Source organism: Branchiostoma belcheri, unplaced genomic scaffold (assembly GCF_001625305.1).
Source record: "Branchiostoma belcheri isolate BF01 breed outbred unplaced genomic scaffold, Haploidv18h27 scaffold15, whole genome shotgun sequence".
Taxonomy (NCBI): Eukaryota; Metazoa; Chordata; class Leptocardii; order Amphioxiformes; family Branchiostomatidae; genus Branchiostoma; species Branchiostoma belcheri.
In genome coordinates, this window is record NW_017802935.1 from 767,161 (window position 1) to 772,289 (window position 5,129).

The following is a 5,129-nucleotide window of genomic DNA, read 5'->3' on the forward strand; positions in this document are numbered from 1 at the left end:
AGAGAGAGAGAGAGACATAGGTAGATACTATTATTCTTATTATCATATCATTATATTAGATAGATAGATAGATAGATAGATAGATAGATAGATAGATAGATAGACAGAGGCACAGGCAGACAGACAAAGAGAGAGAGATAGAGAGAGAGATACAGTATCTGTCACGTCTTTGGTCTCCACATGGTTTCAGCGCGATCGCCGCTCTAGTGTAAATGTGGCGTGTTTTTATCACCAAAGACCTTGTATGTACGTTATTGATGTGTACCTGTCACGTCTTGCCGCGGGGGCGATGTAATGAACGGTCTCCGTCGGAAATTCCGCCACAGGAAGGCGCCAGGCTGACGGAGAACCCTCTCTTCATGAACAATGGGACTGTCAGAAACTCGTCACGATCTTTCATCTCACGTTCTGACCAGATGATGGTATAATGGACCTGCTGTTTTTCCTCGCCTTCAGTGTCCAGTAAGGGTAAATTAAACTGATTTCAATTAGTTACATGATGACTACATCATAGCCTGACTACATCAAGATTCTAGCAGCCCCTCCACTGATCAGGACACTGGTCTGGCTACATGAAGCATCCAGCACCCCGACAACCTTTTCAAGCGGAACGCAACACGGGGAATGGAATAAGCAACAAAGATTTTATATCAAATTTCTTGTAGAAAAGAACAGCCTAAAATGTCATTTGTGTAATGTTAGTTATATAACCTTTTTGCTAATACGTCCCGGGGCCTGGCAGATACGGGCATGTCTCACGTGTGCTCTACCTACCAGTGGGCGAGTGGATAGGTTAACACATCGTATATCATAGTACATTCAAGTGTAGTCTGAATAACCAACCAGGAAGGAAGATAGAGAGAGAGAGAGAGAGAGAGAGAGAGAGAGAGAACAAGGCAAGGATACAAAGAGATAGAAAGAAGGACAGATTGAGAGGAGAGGGAGATGGAGAAAGGGGATACACACAAACACACACACACACACACACACACACACGCACGCACACACACTCACACACACACTCACTCACACACACACTCACACACACACTCACACACACTCACACACTCACTCACACACACACACACACACACTCACACACACACACACACACACTCACTCACACACAAACACACACACACACACACACCGATTTACCTGTTCCATCTCTAATGCAAACACACAAACATACACACAAGAGTACACACATTCACTAATTTACCTGTTCTATCTCTAATGCAATGCTAACTATCCATCCATACCGCTCATTGATTGACATATAACGTTTGCGCGTGTTGTTGACATTCAGTTCTTGTTGATTTCCGAAGGGAAACGCGTCAGTCGATAGGGTCACCCTTGAAGGGTTAATTGCCTTCCGGAGATACCAACACAATAAAACAGCCTCATATCGAGTGCTTAACAAGATAATTGAACCGATAACATCGCTGCTCGGCAGCCTCAAAGCTGTCATCTTCTCGGTTGTTACCGCTCATTTTCACACAGGCGGCACAGGAAAACCTGGATAGCATTGCTAAAGAACTGAAGTTAAAGTACAGGTAGGGACAAGTACAGGGATGGGACAAATACGCGAACGTGCAGCGATCCTATTCAAACAGACTTAATGCTACAGACAGATTTGAGTGTTAGTTTAGGTGCAAAAATAGGTAAATATGTAAAAGACTGCCTTGTTTTTTTTAAAAATGCCGCATCTCATAATGAGCCCCACTGGATTAGAACACAATATTAAAGACGTATGCTAGCGCTTATTGTTTTAGTAATTCGGATGTTAAGTTTAATTAAATACCTCTTTTTCTGTACTATGCTTACTAATTGCTGCCATGTAAAGTACGGTGTACGGATGTCCTACGATACAGTCTTATATCTATACAAATCTAATATTATAAAAATATATGCACAAGTGTTATATGTATAAACTGGTTTCATTTAGCTTGGGTTTTAAATCAACTTTATCATCAACACAACACAATGAGGCGTCCGACAGGCGACATGAGACCTGCAAATGAGCACGAACTAAATTGCTTGGTATTTAAAACTTGGCTCTTCGACATGATTAACGAGCTTCTGCGTGACACGTTTGGTCTTAAAATTACTCTTCGGAGCTTCAATTTTCTTTAGCCAGTAACTACATGATGATATCTGTCCACCTCTTCTAGAAAAGATATGATGTTTCATTTGGTGTCTGATAGATTAGAAAAAATCTCATCTGCTCTTCCTGGATTCCGAATGCTACACTGCCATTTTTCGCAATTCAATCTAAGGCGCAACTGCACAGAGTATTAGGTACTTGTCTTAAAGGCAAGAAGTGATTGAGGTAAGGTAAATGCAAAACACGCTTATTGCTTTTTAGAAAAAAATCCTTTGATATCCAATCGTTCATCATATCACCCACGGCTACACAAGGATTCAGAGCTGCACAAGTAATGAAAATATTTCTACTTTATTATATACAGAAAATGTTGTGATTAACAACATGCTCTCGGGCAACGCGTTCAACTAATCATAATCACTACGTAAGTCCCGATGAACGTGACATGTATTGATCCGAGTAACAGCGCTCTGCTCGCATCTCGATCTGCAGCTGACAATGATTTATTGCGCTGCGCGGACTCCAAAGTAGTTTATCTCGCGAGTCTGAGCGCGGATTCAGCGACAAAACAAATGGGATTACTTCTCCGAGCTTTTGAAATATTTGACGCAGCTTTTTTTCTACGTAGGTTGTTAGAGTTTGAACCTGCCCTTTGTTGTACAGTCGTCTCTAGGTGAATTGACAGCCGAGCTCTATCCCCACGGTACAACAAGGCACCGGCCTGTGGGTGATTTGGTTACAGAAGTTTGCATGAGAGCAGCACCGGGAGGAGGCGCGGCGTGACATTTAGAAACTAACCGCGAAGTGCTCTGTGATGAAATCATCTAGTGTAAATGAAAGTAGTCTCAGCTTCGAAATTCAAAGTTGATGAAGAGGATATTAAGCAGTCATCACAGCCACCTGGTGTTCCCGCTGTGTATTGGGCACAACTCTGCCAGCGTGTATTCCAATCCAAAGAGTTAGTACAGTTTTGGGGATGAAACTGTTGAGATATCAAAACATATTGCTTTGTCGTCGAGTGTACATTCGATTCAAATGAAGTGATGCTATTATTAAAGTTCATCTGTGTTGGTAGTAATTATCAAGCGTATATTCCAATAGTACAATTTTGGGGATGAAGCTGTTGAGATATCAAAACATATTGCTTTGTACATTCGATTCAAATGAACTGATGCTATTATGAATGTTCATCTGTGTTGGTAGTAATCATCATAGTAAAATGTTGAACGAAGTATATCTAAGTCATACTACATTGTATGTTATTACAAATTTGGGGATGAAACTGGATAGGCATCAAAAAGATTTTGTTCTGTCTTCAAGTGAACATTCAATTGCAATGAAGTGATACTATGTTAGTAAAGTTTTGACGATAAATCTGACAACATATTGAAAATAGATTGCAATTTCTTCATATGTGAAATGCAGGCAATACACACTGCTGCCTGCTATTTGTTTTCAGTCCCAGGAGTACTGATATTATCTCACACCTCCCACTCAGGCGCTGCCATGTCCAGACAGCCCGGCGCATCTCGCTGGCGTTGCTATTAAAATAAATATTTGTGTTAATATAGTGAATATCGGGGAATAACCAGGAGTGATTTGTTCTATTGTCGCTATCGATCAGGCCAGTTGTCATCTTAAAATTTATTGTCTTTAAATGAGCGATTTGTTTTTGCGATTTCACTGGATATATATTGAAGTTGGCATTTTTTTCTTTGCTACTGTGTCTTGTCTGACACAAAAATCTCTCTTATTTCCACAACCACCCATCCATCCATCCATTCATTTATCTATTCGTCTATCCATCTATCCATCCATCAATCAATCATCTGTCTATCCACCCATCCATCCATCCACTCATCCATCCATCCATCCATTCAGTTTTCTGTCGATCTATTCATTCATCCATTCATTTGTCTATCTGTCTATCCATCCATCCGCCCATTAATCATCAATCCATCCATCCATCCATCTATCCATCCATCCATACATTCATCCATCCATCCATCCATCCATCCATCCATCCATCCATCCATCCATTTATTCAACCAACCACCCACTCATCCATCTTTCCATCTCTGTAATACTATGTATCTAAGTCTACATAAATTTGTATCAATGGTTAGAGGAAGATTATACCTACCACTATCGCCATCGACACAGCTTTGCACATAAACATGAAGGATCTACATACTGATTGTATTCATCTATTCATTTATACCCAATTTCCTTTGTCAAGAAAGATCATAACCTCAATATACTCAGTTAAACATCATTCCTGGTACAGGTAAGAACCTGGATCATGACGGTGGAAGTCAATCAACACAGAAATAGGACTAATTTCGACAGTAGATCTAGTTTGAAATTGCAGATTTGTATAGCTGGGGCGTGGGCAGACTTCGTTTTTGTAGGGATGAAAATATCATTTCTTTATTTCTATCTTGAAGTTTGCTCTAGCATTAAGCAATGACAGTAAGGAAATTTTCTCAGCTTTAATATAGACAAAGATCATACAAAGATCCAATAAATATAAATTGTAAAAATCTGAGCTGATTATTATTCTCACTCCTAAATACCAAATTTCTTGAATCTCATCTTTGTCAAGGCAATTATGACTGGCGGAGGTGATAGACGGTTATCGAAACGTGCGATCTTGCTCAACAAGTGCTTGTGAATAAAGAACGTTATTATTCAACCATTTACCAACCTGATGAAATTATTTACGGATTATCATTACTATCCTTTTTTGTTGCTATTGTTTGAAGGCATCTTTGAAATCATTTTGAGCATGATGCTTTTCCAGGTAGCTGAAAGTGCCGCTACCAACGCAGAGGACGAATACAGGGCAAGAAAATACTCATTTTCACTTGAGTTAAGTGAGGGAAGTCGTGTGAAGTGCCTTTCCCAAGGGCACAAGATCGGTGACAAGTCAGGACTCGAACCCGGGACCTCTTGGTTCCGAGTCGAGCACGCTGCCGCTACGCCACACGACCCCACCCCCTCGCGTTTTCAGCCCAGCAAA